Here is a 19,149-nt window from a genome sequence, read left to right on the forward strand (position 1 = left end):
AGGGAATGTCAGAACATTCAAAAGAAAAGAAGAAAAAAACAAAGTAACAAAAATCTTGAGTCCTCATGCAAACACTTAGGACATCAAAATAAGTAAGAGGAGATTTAAGAGGAGATTTTAAAAAATGTATCACCAAGTACTTGTTACTGGAGCCAAATGTTATGGCAGGATTGCTAATAGCTGTTAAATTGATAGCATGTAACCTGCCCAAGTGTGTGTTCTGTGTTTTTGTCCCTCTAATGAGACACACTTGGGCAGTGTGTTTAGTCACTTAAAAGAAGAAACGTTCCCTTCTTATCACCAATCCCCTGCCCCATCAAAATAGTCTACAAATATTTGATCATGATGTCTATTTACAGTGTGAACATATCAAAGTTGTCTTCCACTGTGAGTCCTGTTTTGCTTACTGGGTGAAATTCTGGCCCCACTTAAGCAAATGAAAGTTTTGCCATTGACTTCAGTAGGGATAGGATTTCACCCACTGTTCTTATATAGTCTCATTTCGGAGACAGTAAATTTAATTTCCTTACTTGATGTTTTTTTAAACTTAGCTTCCTTTTATGAATCTTTTTATTGGTGCCATTTCTGCATAGTGTCATATTGACAGCTTCTTATTTCTCCAACAAGGATCTTGAACTCTAATTTTATTGTGGTCACTAGTACTTTGTGGCTCACTATCTTTTTGAACGGGGGTACTGCTTAACACTAAGTCAAAAAACCCTTCTCCATTGCTTATGTGAATTCTATGCATTTACTTATAAAATAACTATGTTTTTTCCTTGTCCTCTCTTCTTTCTCCTTACTACTTTCCTCAGTTACTTTCTGAAAGTAGTAGTAATAAAACTATTGTGGGATAATCACTATTAGGTCTAATAATAACTATTAGGGATGCTTAATCTTTAAAACTATCCTGAATTCTTGGCACTGCACAGTTTTTTCCCTTGCCACTGAAAGAATACATGATATAGAGTATAATTTATAATAGCAATATTCTATTTACATTTGTTAAATGAATATTTATGAACTGGCTTTTCAAACTCAGAAAATGTTGACTACAGTACCTTTGGTTCAGAATGAATAGCTGTGCCATAGGACAGCACATTTCTGAACCAGGTGGTTGGCAGTCATGTATAGTGGTCTCCAAATGGGTGCAGGTTCAGTGACAAAAGATTTATCTCTGCAGTAATATAAACATTATTGTGAGCAATCTCTGTGCTTATTTGATTTTGGTTTTCAGTTCTGAATTCCAATTAAAAGATAACTAATATTCCATTCTAATACGATTATTCAGTACCAAATGAGAGGTGCTTATAGAGCAGCAGGTGGAGTAGAACCTCATTAAGCATAGTGCACAGTTGTATGTTCCTAGCAACTGCACAGTAAGTTTTTGGGGGATGCTACTACCCCTTATATGTAGTCTATCAGTATTTTGCAGTCCTGATATAGATTCAGGGTACATATTACAGTCCTATTCCCCACTTAGAAATGTCCAAGCCCCCTTCAGTTGCAATTTGTTTCAGTTCTCTCTTATATTTTGCCCAACTTCTGGAATTTCATTCTTCTTTGGATGTAATTTTGTTGTTTGAAAAGTATGTTAGTCCCCCATGCATCCGACGAAGTGAGTATTCACCCACGAAAGCTCATGATCCAAAATGTCTGTTAGTCTATAAGGTGCCACAGGACTCTTTGCTCCTTTTATTTTATTTCATTTGCAATTTTGGAGACTCTTCTCTCCACTGGATCTACTGATCTGCTGAAAGGGGCTCCTGAAAGACTTAGTGACTTACACTTCTGATTTAGTTTACCCCTTCTCTGAATGCTGCTCAGTTAACCCTGTCCAATAGTTCTGAGGCTCATAACATTATTTATGAATACATATGGCTGGAAATTCTCCATCAAAATGGTTTTTCAATGAAAAACAGTTTCTGCAAAATTGAAAATTTGGGAAATTTCAGTTTTACCAAAATATTTTGATTTTTTTTCCCAGTGGAAAAATAAAATGTGATATTTCATTTCAGGTGGAGTCAACTTAAACTAAAACATTTATGTTTGTAAAACCAAATCAAAATGTTTTGGTTTTGGTCAGTATATTAATCTGTGTCTGCCTGAGCTGCTGTAGTACCTCATGGTAGTTGCCGTTCAGGTTCCTCATGTCCTCATTCTCTTGTATGGATAGGGCTCCCAATTGGACTATATTTCCAAAAATGCACCCTCATAGTTTGACCAGAAGAAAGATCCATGAGAGATGTAGACCATCCACCGAATCTGGCCGATGGTGGAGAATAGGGGCATGAAGCATTGTGCAGCTCAGATAGAACCAGTTGAATACAGAACTCAGCCACAACAAAAATGTTTTGACATTTCTGAAAAATTTCAAGTCAGAACTCTGATAAATTTTGATATTTTGACTTTTAATTATAGCTTGGGACAAAAACAAATGTCAAAATATGGAATTTCCCATTGGACAGAAATACTGTTTGTTTTTTCCTACTAGCTCTACTTCTAAAGTGTAAATCTTCTCAAAATAAGAACATTTTTGACAAAATAGCCATTTTCCACTGGAAAAAAAAATTAAAGAAAACTTTCAGCCAACCATACCCCATAATTACCCACATCTTAAATTGTACAAATTGAACACTGTGCTGTACTATCAATATACTAAATATAATATTGCGGAAAAATGAATTTGTTTTAGCATTTCTCTCACACCAGCAGGCCTGTAGTGTCCCCACCCAGCCCACTTATTGTAGAGTCAAAAATTAACCTAGTCTGAGCTCTAGTATACAAATGAATTCTTCTCTTAGTAACTATCTTTTTCTGAACCTAGCTTACTTTTTCAGAGGGGTAGTCAGAGTAGCATTTGAATCAAAATTATCTAATGAGTCTTCAGAAGTTAATCAGCAACTCCTTTATTCCAGACTCTCATTTACTCCTTGGAAACACAAATGGTGTTTTGTCAGCAAAGGGAGAACATATTTATATCTCCATATTAAAAAGTGAGTGTGTGTGTGTGTGTGTGTGTGTGTGTGTGTGTGTGTGAGAGAGAGAGAGAGAGAAAACATGGCTTATAATGGTGACTCATTGCAACTTCAACAATAGCAGTCATGCCCACCCTATTAAAATATATATAATATATTTTATGCTAAAAGAGACATAAAATATTTCACTTTATGATTTTGCATTAAAAATACAAATGTCCTGCTTTCCTTTAATAGTCACATTACTACATTAATTGTAGAACTGGATGAGAACTGATTGTCTGAGAAATTCTGCAATATCCGTGTGGAATGAAAACAAAAAATATCGGAATTTCCCACAAAATGAAATTCAGAAAAATACTTTTTGTTGTTGTTGTTTGAAACATTTTGTTACATTTTTACCTTTGACATTTTTATAAAATTTAAAAAATGTGAAATGAAAAGTTGTTTTGAAATGGCAACTTTAAACATTGAAATAGGTTTGAAATGTTCTGATTAGACTATCAAACACTAAATTCTGTTTTTTTTCTTCTTCTAATTTCTTCTAAATTGACATGTTTCCATGAAATGTTTTTCAACAAACTCTCATTTTTCGGATGGAAAAATCAGAAATTTTCTGACCAGCTCTAACTAATGCTCAATCGACTGATATAGTGCATAAAGTTAGGATAGAGCCCTAAAATACTTCATCATAGAACTGGGGAAGAGAAAGCAAGATAACATGTGCAAGTATGTGTTCTTCCTTCTTTGAGGTGGGTCTGAAGACACTGATTACTTTTGGCTACCATTTTACTGCTTCCCCTATTCTATGGCATAATAATCCACATGCATCTCATTCTTTAATTGTGGAGTGGCGGTAATCACGCCATAGTTAAAGATTGTAAGTTCTGATTTTCAATTTTGTAATTTCGTCCCAAAAGCATATGCTTTCCATTTCAACTTCTTGAAATATTTTGCTTAGAAATTATTAGCTTATAAGGTAATAAGCAAGCAATTTTCTGGTAGAGCCAGAAGAAGACAGTTTACTTGATTAGGTTTAGCCAGCACATTTTGATAACCATCTTTCTATTGTGTGGGTCAGCCAAATGGCTCTGTTTTCCTATGCAATGTCATAGAGCTTAAAATAGTGGCACATAAGGGGATATTACAGTACTGCACTTACTGTGCAGTAACTGGAGTTTGTTGAAAGACTCATACCGGTTTTTTTCATTTTTTCTTTCCAGACTTTGACTAGCACAGCAGCCGCATCTTGGGTTTCAGCCTGCAACCTCAACATGACATTCCAGGCCTGCCAAAGACTGTTGGGATCTGCAAGATAAAAAGGTATGTGAGATAATTCAGTTTCTAGTATTAAAGTAGAGAAGAACTTGTAGAAGAGAAAAGGGGGGGAGGGAGGATGGAGAGGTTTGGCAACAAAACCTGTTTTACGCCTTTATCAAATAGTGTGTGTGTGTACACACACAGTATCAGCAGAATCTATTTTAAGTTCATTTTAAACCACCCACTTATTAAAATTTACAGCTTCTGACAGTGGTTTATGTATTAAGTTTAATATTTATGTTCATGTACCGACACAGACCAATATAGCTCCAATCCAGGAGTTTAAAAAGGTTACTTTCTTCTGAGGTATTTGCAGGGATAGAGAGCTCCTGCATGGAGCGAGCCAGGAAACAACCAAATTCAAGAAGAAGATTGTGCTGAGGTTTAGACTTGCGTTGGTTTTAAGTCAGAAAAAAGGCAAACTCCAGGAAGAGGAAAGAGGATAAGTTTGAAACATCCTGTGTGTGAATTAAGTCATTCAAGTGGGTGTTGAAGTCACACAATCCCTGAGCTCTGACAGAAAGTAAGGGGGAAGATTGGGTGGTCTGTATAGTACCTTGTTCCCACTTTGGCTCTGGATTAGCAAACAAAATGAGTGCACTTGAAGAGGGAGTCTTTTGATGGTGGGCTTTTCTTGCATTTGCATCAGATGCAAAGAGCACAGGCTCTTGGTCATTTTGAGATCTCTCAAAGAGTTTGGTGGGGTTGTATGAGTTAAACAGGCACAAGGCTGGTAAAGTCATCCTGTCAGAATTTTGCCATCAATGTGCGGTCTTACAGCTTAGGTAAAATCAGCCAGCAAGAATACCAGCTCCACCCAGAAATGAATTCAATATATATTTTAACTCTTTGAGGAAGTAATTCTTTCAGTCCTTACAGAGTTGCCAATCAGATATGGTCTCAAAGGAAAAAAATGAATAATTATCAATTCATTGTGTATTTCTTATGAGTTCCCAATAACTAATTTATATGTATATATTGCAGTCACATTAGGTTTATGGATACTATTTCTCTATTTGGTATGATTGTGGAGGGGGTGTGTGTGTGTGTGTGTGTGTGTGTGTGTGTGTATACATATATAATCCTAATGTTTAAAAATCTCCTGCTGGATAGACCCCATTTCTTTCCTTGTGTTGAGAATATTGAAGTAATTGATCAAGTAGGATTTTTTAAAATATTCTCTAAACTCCTAGGTTGTCATTTGTTGTTGTTAAAAGATTTTATCACATTGTGAGACATATATTTTTCTGAAATGCTAAATCAAGATTATGCACACTCTCCACCTGCTAATTATTCTATTCTAGATTGATTTGGGTGTGCCATTAACATGAAATCTTACTTGAATGACTTTTTTTCCCCCACTGACATACAGAGATATTAGCGAGATACACATTTTGTCCTTTTTACTTTACTATCAACTTCTCTTCTCAGTATTATTCTTATTTTATATCTGACTAAATCTCACCTGCCAATTCTTTTCCATATTGACATAGAAAAATCCAATTACATTTCACGATTCTGGTAAAATTGGTTGACGAAAGCTTTACTCTTGTCGGAGATAAAAATAGCTATAGAGTTAAGACAACATAGCTGTAAACTGGCACCCATGTGTCCATGTTGTACCTTACCACTCACCAGTGTCCTTATGACTGTACTGGTACTACTGACATAATCAGGTTAACGTATCAGAAGGGACTGTTGACTTTTATGAAACTGTGTGAAGCTGTAGAATAAATACATAGTGTGGCATATAGTGGATTTATTCTGACCATCTATAATGTAGTTAACTAATATCCTAATAGTACTGGTTGGAAAACTGTTAACTAAGAAAGCATCTTACCAGTTTCTCTTAATGTGGTACCCAACAATGTGGTGATGTAGTAGAGTAGAATAATGGTCGTGATCTTATGTATGATCAAGGACAAAAATGAAAGAAGCCAGTGCAATTCTAACAGTCTCACACTCGCACCTTACTTTCAATCCTTGCAAAGACCCTCTTGGGGTATAGGTATCAAGAACAGTATTTGACTTTTTGTTTGTCAAAACAGAACTCTATGAGAAATCAGGTTCGAACTTGACCTGGATTGCAAGCTTAATGAGACTCATAGGATATCTGTCTGCATCGCATAATCACAGCATAATGACTAATGAACAGAGTCCCTTGTGCTGAGAGACTGGAATAGCAGAAGTATTGGCAGTCTGAGATGATGATGATGATGATTTATTATAGTGCTGTGAATGTTCACAACATTCTAGACTTAGTACAAGTATACAAATCAAGAAATGAGACACAAGGTCCCTTCTTCAAACAACTTAAAATTGACCACCTGTGTGGGAAATTGTTTGACCTCTACCTGCACCATCAGTCCCTTACTTTCATGACCATTAAAGAAATGCAAAAACAACAAAAAAATTGAAACAACAAAGATGGGAAACAGATTTAGAACTAGTATTAGCAGTACTACCTTTTACTTTTAATCTCAGCAACCATTAGGGGCATTGTAGTGGTTTTATGCCTTTTTCTGTGGTAATGGCCATTGTCAAAGCTGGGATTCTAGACTAACTGGACCATTGTTCCATGATGGCTGTTCATGTTCCAAAATGTAGCTAGATCAACGTGGAACTGAAAAATTAATTTGTAGCATGCATAGTGCATTGCAAATGGGAAGTTCTAACGTATCAGATAAGTCCAGAGTTCTTATAGTATTGGAGTTAAGAAATAATAGCTATTATTATATAGTGTATTTAAAAACCCATGGTAAGTTAGTTCTGTTTTTTTTTTTTTTTGCTAGGAAATTATGGTGTCTTTCAATCTAAACAAGTCCATCATGTTCCTGAACTATATTCCTTTCATAAACTCTCTACTTTGCTTTGCAGTTTTTATTCATACTTCCCCATTAGCAACGGCTCTATTTCCCTATTAATAGAGAATGCAAAAAGGTATAGCAAGAATCCAATTTCTACAGTATTTGATTTAAACAATCAAACCAGTCATGCTAACCAAATGTCATAATACACTTAATTGCTTCTGTCATAATATTGGTTTGTCCATTAATTTATGAAAAATAAGGTTGATATGTATAACTTTGTTGGTAAAGCAGAATTAATCCAAACAAACTTTGACAGGGCAACATTTTGATATTTGTCTCTTGGGACAATACTACATGCCTCTGCAGGTTGTAAAAATTGTATTTTTTCACTTGTGCTATTACATCTTCTTGACACAGCAAGACTAAATTCCAATTCACACCATTGCTGGTTACAGGACAAAGCATGCCACAGACAGTAAACCAGTTGTTATCTATCAGTCATGCAGTTGGCCTGTTCTGGTATTGCATTTTGAATAAAATGGCATTATTTGATGAAACCCACAAATTCAGCTCTTTTGTTGAGCACCAGATAAATCCCTAATAAAATGGATTTTGGATGTGAAATCACCTTCTGGTCCCTGTTTTGATGAGATTATATATAGCTGCTAATAAAGTCACTGACACCTATATCCATGCAATGTTGCATACTCTAGAGAGCAAGATATACAAAGTTAAAATGTGCAACATATTTTACTTGATTGGCTATAAACTCTCAGATGAATTTCCAGGTGGTGAAAATAGGCTTTCTTGATGTATTTCAGGAATAAATCCTTTACATCTGATTAAAATGCAGATGAGTATCATAAACTATTGTCATTTGAAAGGGCTGATCTCTTGGTACAATCTGCTTCCATCTGCTTCGGGTGTAAAGCTGGAAGGAGATGGCTACAATACAACTGAATTCAATTTGGGGTCAGAGCTAGCACCGCCCCTCCCGCAAGCTGAACATTCAGGCTGAACCTCCCAATGTGAACCAAACATTTTTTGCTGTTCACTTATGATATTCTGGAGATGTCCGAAAAGCGTAATTGGTACATCTTTATGATGAGATTAGTGATCATTCTAGCAAATTATATCTTCTGCTTGTGAAGACTCCAAAAACAATACTGGAAAATAATAAGAATGACCGAAAGGGTAACATCTCACATCATGTCACAAATGTTCTGAAAAGGCTAATTTGATGCACTAAGGTTTTCCTTTTATGGGTTGTTCATTTAGCTCTTCCTAGATATTTCAGAATAAGGATGCTACCTACTTGCAATTAATACTCATTATTTTAATGATTGCAATTATGATTAATAAATCTATGTATCAAGACTTTGGTTTATGGGACTGTCTTGAAAGAAGCTGCTCCATCTTGGAATGTTATTGCTTGGCTGGGATGCATCCAATAGGGATGATTGGTAGCTACTATGCCTCACTCCAAGGGCAGTTAGTAGATGTGAGTTTTTGAATATTGATGCCTTACATAGAGGGATAGCAGGAGCAGCAGGGTCATTTCTTGCAGCAGTAGTTGCTAGTTTGAAAAAAAAAAAAAGAGAGAGAAAGTGAGAGGTGAGCTTAATATACCACCTTTGCAAGGCTGACCTGTAAAGTGTGTGTGAGAGACAGAGCAGGGAGAATAAAAAGGCAATTTCCCAGTTAACTGATGTTGAATAAATAGAGTAATAGGTACTTTTACTGTAATTCTTTTTTATATTGAAATTATGTAGGCAGGGAGGAGAAGGAAAAATACTCCCTTTCATCTGTTGACTTCTTAGTAAAATATTAAACTCATTCCCTGCAAAACAAATAGTCTGCTTTGAAAACTGGCATAGGATGTAGGGATTAGCAGAGGTGTTGACATTGAGAAATTAAGTTCAGTTACTCAATGGCAGGGAGTGATACTCAATGAAGAGAGGACAGAAATGTTGTGCTCAGCTCACAAACAGCAGTATTACCTTCTAAAATGGGTGACTGTCAACAATTGCTTTTTTATTACTTTTGTTATTAGGAAAAGTCATTGAATATTCCATTCACTCTCCTTTTCAGTTGATGTTTTGATAGCCTGAATGCCTCTGTACAGTGAACTCATTTCCTGAAAATGTATTTTTAAAGAATGTCTGAGAGGCTCCAATTCTACAGGGCTCTTTTTTTTCTGTTCTCCCTAGAGTTTTTCAACCCATACACAATGCCTTGAACTGACATATAGACAGTGAAGAACTGAAGGCTTGATAAATGGTAACCGTGTAGTAAGATTTCAGTTACCAGACTTTTGGACTAAAGATGTAATTAGCATTGAGAAATTAAAAACAGGGGATAGATGTTAATGCAAACATTTGCCTTGGAGAAGGAAACAGGGAAATGATCATTATCAGGGAAACTTGATACTCTGGGAGTATCAAAATGCTGCATGTTTATCCTAGAAAGACACTTTAATCAGCTGAAACTGTTATTTGACCATTAATGTCTTGTCCCTTTGTTAAAGAAAGGATATCACTCAAAGGAAACACTTTGCATCCGACGAAGTGGATATTCACCCACATAAGCTCATGCTCCAATACGTCTGTTAGTCTATAAGGTGCCACAGGACTCTTTGCTATTTTGTATAAAGGCAGAATATCTGTACATTAAAAACAAGGGATATAATGAATATTAATGTGTGGGTTTCTCCACACACAAAAATTCTTTGTAGGACATCTGGCCGAGCATGTATACAGGTCACAAAGTCTGTAAGGAAAATAATATTTTTGTCTGCCATATTAGATAATTCAGACCCTTTGTAAGAGATTTTAGTGGCAGTGTAGTGCTGCTGTAGCACTAGTCTAGGCATGTTTGTGTTTATCACTTCATTTCACGCTATTTTGGTACAATTGCCAATAATAATCTTTATTGTCTTTATTCCCTTGCATAGCAATAGTGATATTTTAAGTCTGTGATATTTTCTCCAACCATTGTTGATCAGCATCATGAAAAACTATAACTTCTTGGAGCATAGTACAAGAATCTGATTGCCAGAGGTCATAAAAGATGATGAATAAAAAGTAACCAAAAGACTAAGCAAAAATATTGCTCTTCATAGAACACCAATGTCAAAATCACTTAGTACGACTGGAAATTTCAGGGGTTGCCTTTAGAATGTCAACATTTAGTAACGGCAACTAAAAATATCCGAAATACTGAAGTTATTTTTGATGGCATGTATAGTGAAATACTATGGTGTTGGCAGTCATCGCTTGGTGCTACTTAGAGCTAGTCAGAATTTTGTTGGAATTTAAAAATTCTGATGAAATTTGAAAAATAAATGAGGACACTTGCAACTAATTCTATAGCTTTGACATTAAATAAAATGTTTTATGTCAAGATTGCTCTAGAAACTTCATATTTAAACATCAACCTTTTTTTTTCAAGTGAATAGAGTTGTTTGAGTTTATCTTTAAAAGCTGAATAGTCATTTTTTTCAAGTGCCATAGAAATTCCTAGTAAGAAATTGTCAGGATAAAGATACAGAATTTTGAATCATACGTTCATTAGATCTCCAAACAATTAGGTTTGATAGAATTTTTTGAATTGTATAAAGGTTGTGTCAGCATTTTCCTGACTGGACTGCATCTTTATGGCTATGAGCAAAGTGTAAAATTGACCTTAAGTCACTTCCTTGATAATTACTTGCTAATCTGTAGTTGTTCAATTGACTTTAAAATTATGATCTAGATAATATGGAAATAATGGAAATAAGGAGAGATGATGGTCTTCTTCAGGAAATAAACTATATAATCAAATTGAAAACTAAAATGTACACAAAACAGTCATATTATTTTCATCTGATTCATTAAAAACAAGGTCACAATCCTCTATCTCCACATGGCCCCCTTGATTTTAATAGCATTCCAGGAAGGCTCAGGAGTCTGCCCACATGGTAGATTGGGGTCCAAGAAAGATCCTCTCTCTTCTGTTTACATAGTAATAGCCACTTAAACATTAGAGGTTCAGAGTCTTAATTGATAACTTGTTTGATTTTAACCTACTTTTATATTTATTGTCTAACTTATTCTTCAATTTGTCACAAGATCTAATTCCCCAACTGTTGTTTTTAGCTTCCAGGTCAGGAAGATTCTGTGTAGGAAACAAATCACCAAAAGCCATTTGACCTTTCCTTGCTTGATAAAACTGGTCTCCAATTAAGTTGCTTATTACAATTTGTAGCATAGCTTGGAAATGTACTCTAGCAGTGCAATGTGTCACTAGAGAACAGTGTGATTGTTAAAAAGTCACTAAGTTAAAATGTAGTATTAGACTTGCCTAAGTTGAGTCTATTATCTACACATTTGGGTATTAATGTACACAATTTCCTACTGTCTTTTCAGTTACTTCCTAGCCAGAAAAAATCCACAAATGGTACATTGCATTTTTTTGTATGAAATCTTTAGCCTGGAAATGTCACCTCACACTTAAAACAATAAAACTGTGTATTGTAACATGAACATGGGGTTCCCAAGTGACCTGACATTTCAGATAGAAAACATTTCATTTTGATTGGAGCATGGATACAGCCTTGTAAACAAGTTCAACAAAGAATACAAAATATGTAATATAAGTTCAAGCTCATATTCCTCTGCTCAAATGCTGTAACATTAGGAACCTAGGAACTAGTGATGACGGACAAATTGATGAGCTGTCTTAAAAACAAGTATAAGGATAGGCACTTTCTTTCACTTCTTCCAATTACATTGAGAAGATTGTTGCACTCTCTCCATTATGTATAGGATTTGTAGCAGTTCAGAATTCCATCCTTTCATTTATTTACATAGGAGCTAGTGCTTTCTCACTTAAGGTTAGATTGTGGTGTTTGTACGCTGCCAATATTAAAAGGTGATGCACAGGCACACTGCCCCAAGTGGAGCGCCAGAAAGCACTGCGATTGCCAGGCTCTGTTGTTGTGGTGGGGTGGCAAGATATTTGTGGCGCTCCTTTTATGAGGTGCAGAATACCATCAACATCCCACAAACAGTCAGTTCTTTTGGCTGATGCATGGGGTGAGGCTGGGTACTTGGCTTAATCTCTGCTCTTTACTGTCCCCTTCTCACCCTTTTGCTCCCAAAGAGGAGCATCTGGTGTGCAACCCAAGAACTCCAGGAGCTTTGATGTCGGTAGCCCCTGTGTGGCTGCTGAAGATGGGGAAATCCGCACACTCCTCTACTTTCATGCATGGCTATATTAAGTCTCGTAACAGTCTAGTCTAGTCATGGTATAAATTGGTCAGTTTAATTTAATATTGCTGTACATTTATAATATGTTTAATCAACTTAGTTTTAACATAGACCAGGCATTTACCAGAGACCTTCTGTGATATGTATGATAAAAAGGTTCAGCAGAAAAAAAGTTGTATTGTCTTATCCTATGAATACTTGCTGCACTGAGTACCCTATTTGAAGCTAGTTACTGAATTAATTAATTAATCCTGGTAATAGTTTCTGCTACTAGTACTAAATCTTCATTTGCTTTAGTTTTTAGTAAAAAATGTTTCTTCCTCGAGGTTTATTTTTGAGGGTTAGAGTGTAGTGTTTACAAAAAGGACAGTAAAAATATTTTCTTAGGAAATTATGATATTACTGTCCCACTGAAATCTTTGAAGACAGAAGTATTTTAAAATGAAATAAACTTAATTGTATGTGATTGCTTGTGTTGTGTATATTTTATAAAGCTGTTAAGTTATATTTAAATGAGCATGTTTTCAGAGAACAGTAATATTTATTGAAATACTGCTTAACTAAAGGCTCATTTTTAAGTCAGTTTTAAAAAATAAATTTAAATGTTCATTGTAGAAACGCCAAAAAAGAGGGGTTTCAGATCTTGATTATGCTTTTGTCAAATAGATTTAGCTAATAAGAATATTACATTCCATTAGTTTACATTTCGGATCTCACTTTTTTCCATATGAAAACTAGCCATATATTAAGGCCCAAAATTCAGTCAGCTTGCATGCAGAATATTATTTTAATAATTATTTTGTAATATATTATTTATATACAGTACCCCTTTAAATGTCGACACTATTTTACAATACAAAGAAAGGCTCTATGAGCCCACAGGCTAACAAAGACAAACTGTAGGGCCACAGTTGAAGTGCGGAGCTTGTAAAGTCAATGGTAGCAAAGAGGTTAGCGTGAAAAATAGAGCTGGTTCTGCTTTCAGTTTTGGTTTGGCTTCAAATATAAACTATAAAATACAGACAGAAATCCCCACCCTGTCCTGCAACCCATAACTAGAACTTCTGTAATTTGGACACCATTTGGCAGGTGCCTCTTTGTGGCCAGAGATGTTTCCACAAGGCCCTCCAACTTTTCAGGGGCTTGTGGGAGTGGCATATAGTTTATCTCAGGGCTATCCACAGCCCTTCCTGAAACTGGGTCAGTAGCAAAAAGTAATTCTAAATAGTCTTCAGTGTTCCAAATACAATGTCCATCATACCATCCCTGTAACTCTCATCCATCTTCAATGGTCTTGTTATCCATGGAGACCTTATTCTTATCAAGAGAAACATAGCCTTCTAGTTTAGACTTTCTTCCTCAGTCTCTCCCCCTGCAGCTTCCTGCTGCCTTTTATACTGGAATCATCTGATTCCCCTAAAGTGGGACTCATCTTGTAACCTGGCTTAGCCCCAGGCTCCCTAGCCCATGGGCAAACCACTCTATAACTCTTCTATTACTAACTCCATTAAAGACATAGGGCTAGATCATGAACTATGACTGAGACATGTTTGGTGCATCTGAGGAAGAGGGTACAAACATGAGTTTAAGTGAACTTGTGGCTGTTGTGTACCAGTCTGATTCCCTCAAAGAAAGTTTGCCTATTGTCACCAGAGTTGTAGCCATGTTGGTTTCAGTATATTAGAGAAACAAGGTGGGTGAAGTGCTATCTTGTCTCTTTTGCCAACAGAGGTTGGTCTAATGCGACTTTCAAGCTACACAGAGTTATTCTTCAGCAAGTTTGTCTCTTTCACCAACCAATGTTGGTTCAATACAAGATAGTACTTCACCCACCTTATCTCTCTATTGTCTCCAGGGTCTGTTACAATAGCCAGAGATCACTAAGAGACCACGGATACCCCAGCCATGGCAACTATATCTATTACATTGGCTTTTTGCTGTCTGAGGATAACTTGACACAGAGGATCTTGTGATAAAACTTTATTAAAAAGTTCTTTAACCTAAGTCAGATTTACACTTTATAAAAGCAAGAAAAAATAAGCTAAAGCCTAGGTCTTGCAAGGAGATCCCTTTCAGCATGCAATGTAACATCACATACTAACTTGTGATACCTTTACCATAATAGTGCACAGTAAGAAAACTTTGATGTATTTTCCTCCTTTGACTTTGTATTGCATGATTTAAAATAATAAAAAAAAATTAGTTCTTGTAAGTGGTGCCAGATTCAAGGAGCTGGAAATGAAATCCTACACTCATTCACAGAACAAGTACACCATGGGCAAATTTCTCCACACTACCCTGTCAATATATTTCAAGCCTGAAATGGAAGTATTGCCTCTAGAAGTATCAGGGTAGTTTTATTCTTTATATCTGTTCAGTCCTTGGTGCTTCTCCTGAATCTGACAGCTAATGTCAGCTGCGATGTAGACACGTCTCCTCTAGGAATTTTACAGGAACAAAAATCACAAACTTACTTCACATATGGTAGACCATAGAACAGCTTCTTAAAATGTCACTTCTCCCCTAAACCATATTTGAGCTCACTCAATATGGATGTTTAAAGTTTAATTCAGATTTTTGTAGATCTCAAAACCATACTTATGGTCAGCTAAATAAATAAAGCTATCATTTACATTTGGGGAAATGTTGGCCTTTAATTAGCCTTCTGATCTCCAGTGTGTTTGTGTTTGCCTTTAAAAGGGCAATATGGAAGATTTTTCATTCATACTTAAGTTATTTTTGAGCTATTAATACTAAGAAAGAGAATAGAGAAGATGAGGGAGGATTAGCTCTTAAAGGTCATTTTAAGATGTGAAAGGTGTCGTTGACCCAACAAGCAAGCACAAGTAGTCGTTTTTAGAATTATTTTTTATAAAGAAAATGTACCACGTTCTGAAGGAACTTTTTTTCTTTGTGACATAAGCTTGCAGTTTGCAAATAGAGCATATTATAACTCATTTTTTTCATGAGGCTTTATCCATGTCTTGAACTCTTTGAATGGTTTTAAATGTTGTATGTCTTTATGCTGTTTCAGTGGGAACTTTCTTCATTTCTATATTTGTGATTGAGCAAATTTTTGTTACAACCACTGCTCAATAGATGAAATTGTTTCAAATGTGTATCTAATTTAGTAGTGCATTGTATTACCTAACTAGGATTTTTGTCATTTCACACTGACTTTGCAAGCATTGTAGTTAACTGAAAGACTGATAGAGAACTTTGAGCAATATAACGTGTTTTTTTTTAAAGTAAAGCTATAGTGTAGAGAGAAACAGGCAGTATTTAACTGAATTTGACCAGAATTTAAAAACCAGCCTGTACCTTGTTTAGAGACATTTATATTTACAACACTTGAACTACAACAGATAAAACAAGAGACTAAAAATAAATATCAAATAGTGTTTGTTGTCAAGATCTTTAATTCTTTCCTTTGCTTAATGTTATTACAGAGTTGGGAACACAAAACTATGCTGATAACACTAATACTTGTGAACAGTTATTCTAAAATTGTTAATAATGGGTACTGTTTAGAATCTCAGAGGAGTGAGAAACAGATGCCGAGGAAGTGGTAGATTAATTTGAATACAAAGTCATGGACAAAGATTGAGGACGTGACCAGCATATTAGCTATTCAGGGATGTTGAAATATAATGGCTACGTTAGTATTGTAATGTACATACATTTAAGTGGAAGTTAAACACATTTTTATTAAGAATGAGGGAGCACGGGATCACAACTGCATTAAGCTGGTGTGAGAATTAAAATGATATATGGCCTTGGTATCTCTGTGCTTCCTGTATTTTTAATGGCATGCATTGTTGGAATTGATATCTTTTCCTTGCTCCCATTTTGAAATGATATTGTCGAAGTGAAATGTGGAATATCACTGAAAAGTCCAGTGTCAGTCAGTCCAGTATATTCAAGTCATGTGCACCTTAAGTGAGGGTAGTACATTGCATGTTAGGGGACAGAATCTTAAAGGTGAATAGGAATATTTTTTTTCAGCCAAGTAGGCTAACTTTACAATAAATTGCCAAATATCCAAACAATAAAGAACATTTCAGCAAACACACTTTTTCTTCAAAATAAACTTTTTGGTGGTTGTTGTAGGCCTTGAAGCTTCTATGTGCAATCTCCAAGTTTGCATTCACTCTGGACATCCCAGCATGCAGAGATCTTTCAAAAGAATCACTGTAAATAGCATTAGTAGAAAACATCAGTGGTAGTGGAGAAGGGCATTGCCTGTGAGAGGAATAGGTAAGTGTTATACTTAGTGTTGAATGGTAATTTTGGAAAAATATCAATAGTAAATAAAACAGCCTTACCTTTTCCTCCTATTTGATTAGCTCTCTGCTCAAGCACCAATGATGTTTAAGGTTATCATCACCAATCCACACTCAGTTACTTAACACAAGAAAGATGTTGGTCATTATTAGATGAGAAAAAATTATCCTAGTTACTAACCTGTCAGTTATATAAACTTGGTATGATTAAAACGATATTTTAAAATATCTGCTCATTCAGTTTGCTCTTCATCGGTGACTTTCATCTAAAACCTGTTGATTATGTAAATCTAAATAGTTTTTCTCCCTTAATTCACAATGCTGTATGGTTGGCATAGTGTTCATAAATCAAGCTGTTCACTTTGTACATCCTCACTGCTAAGAGAAAAAGGGATAGAATCCAGATAAGGCCCGAGTATCAACCCTTTGCTTGGCAGATATGGAGACTTCCTAGACAGTGGAACTGGTGCACTTTCCTTGCACGAGGGAGGACAGGACTATCAGGACTTGCTTGGGGTATGTGCACAACATGGATATAGAAAGCTGCCTCAGGAGAGTTAGGGCAAAAAGTGCTATTATAGGCTAATGCTGTAATTACATGTGCGGAAAGGAGAAAGCTGCCTTGCGACCACCATAGCCCAGTCTCACCTGTGGATGCTATCTCAACAGAAAGTACCAGAGGCTTGAACATCAACCATCATCACCTGTGTCCCAATTGTGCAGAGCATTAAAGGTGTATTAAAGATGAACAGACACTCTTCTTGGCCAAGCAGCCATTGTCTGGCCATGTCAGAAGAAAGACAGGAGGCAAAGGATGTGGTTTAATTAGGCTACAATTGTATTCACTTAAAATGGTGGGAATATCTGGTAATAAATTGTACAGTGCAAGTCGTCATTATTTACTTAATTGTTTCCACCTACTTGGGGGACTACCATCAGCCCTCCCCCTTCCCAATCTGGTCCTAGACAGGCTATTGCTCTGCCCCTACTGCCTCATAGTGCAGCCCCATGGCTGCATGTAACCACAGCAGGTTCCTCTCCCATCTTGTTGCAGCAGCTGTTGCTGTTGGGTGATTGATGAGAGCTTGGCATTGCCACTTTACTGGCCGGGGGTGGGTGGGTAATTTCTCTCTTGCCTTTTGAAACCCTGGCTCTGCACTACCCCCTTTACTGCCTGGGGGATTTTCTCCACTACTCCTTGCCCTGTGTACTAGGCACCATAGCCCTGCACACTTTCCCTTGTGTATGGGGTTTTCTTCCCCACCCCCTGCCATGCTAGCTATGTTCCCCAGGAGTGGGGGAGGGAATTCCCCTTATCCCATCCCGATCTCAGAACACTGTTGTGGTGAGCATGTGCATGCATCTGGAGCCTCCGCTGTGAGCCCTGAGGAGCTGCTGCTGACAGCCTGATTGTCGTTAGAGAGGGCATCTTTGGAACAGCCCAGGGTAAAAATACCACCCTCCTCCAGTCACCTGGAATGCAGTGTCCCTCCCTTCGCACACCTGGTGCAGCCGCTTTCTGTTCCATCCAGCTAAACATTCCCCTTCCTCACCCTTTGCCACCAATCGCAGAGGGAGCTCTTTTAGGGGCAATAACCCTTTTTCTTCCCTCCTATTGGAAAAAGGACCCACTGCTTATAGTTACAGTGAGCACATTGGGCTAGTCTTAGTTGATGCTGCGGCCTTACATTGACTCTATGGACCTTTGTGAAATTACTAGTATCTGTATATGACCCATGAACTATTTTGAGTTTGTAAACATGTCATGTTTTCTTAAACAGGCTGTGTATGTATAGTATATCTTTTCAATCGTGCTTTCTCTACATGCAGTAGTTGCTTCCATTCTCTATTTGTGCCTGAGTATTCTAACATCTCCCGTATGTGCTTCTGTTTTCTGTGTTGTCTGTTAGAATTTATCTGAAAATGTGCCAGTATTCCCATAATAAGTATAGGAGCTTCAAGTTAATCAGAATTCATTTCCTTTTCATTCTCATATAAATCCTCAAGGCCACATTTAACTTATTACACCATGGTGCTCTAGCAAATCTATCCTATTGATGAGTCATTATTTTCCAGTTTTTCTGCTTACGAATATCCATGATCCCATTTTCAGCCTCACTTACACACAAGTGAAGATTAAGAGATACTCATTTTGGAGGAAACATTCCCCATCAATTTAGTTGTGCCAAAAACGAGCTTCTGAGAGCAGACTGCCATATATGCTTGTCCTTAGCCAGGAATTCTCTTAATATGGAGAAAGGGTAGAATTCTTCCGAGAAGTTTTTGGGGAGAAAATAAAAGAAGATTGATGAGTTTCTGTTGAGAGAGAGTGACTGTGGGAATCTGAAGTAATCCCTTATCTTTTCCTTTCAAAACTTTTTTACACTTAGATTTTATAAAAAAATGTGTAGTATTGTAAAAATACTTTAGATGTTAGTTGGACTCCATTCAAACTCACTTTCAGTTGTTACTTCTTTTCTAAAAAAAATTGTGGGCATGTGGTATGAAT

At 36.5% G+C, this 19,149-nt stretch overlaps 1 protein-coding gene across 1 annotated transcript in view; it reads left to right on the forward strand.

The window, feature by feature from the left end:
- MGAT4C (MGAT4 family member C) overlaps positions 1–19,149 on the forward strand; it is a 566,296-nt gene that overhangs the window by 131,230 nt on the left and 415,917 nt on the right. Inside the window, exon 2 of the mRNA XM_039520682.1 lies at positions 4,202–4,301. The gene's annotated coding sequence lies outside the window, so the exon portion shown is untranslated. The remainder of the gene's footprint in view (positions 1–4,201; positions 4,302–19,149) is intronic.

Source organism: Mauremys reevesii, linkage group 1 (assembly GCF_016161935.1).
Source record: "Mauremys reevesii isolate NIE-2019 linkage group 1, ASM1616193v1, whole genome shotgun sequence".
NCBI lineage: Eukaryota > Metazoa > Chordata > Testudines > Geoemydidae > Mauremys > Mauremys reevesii.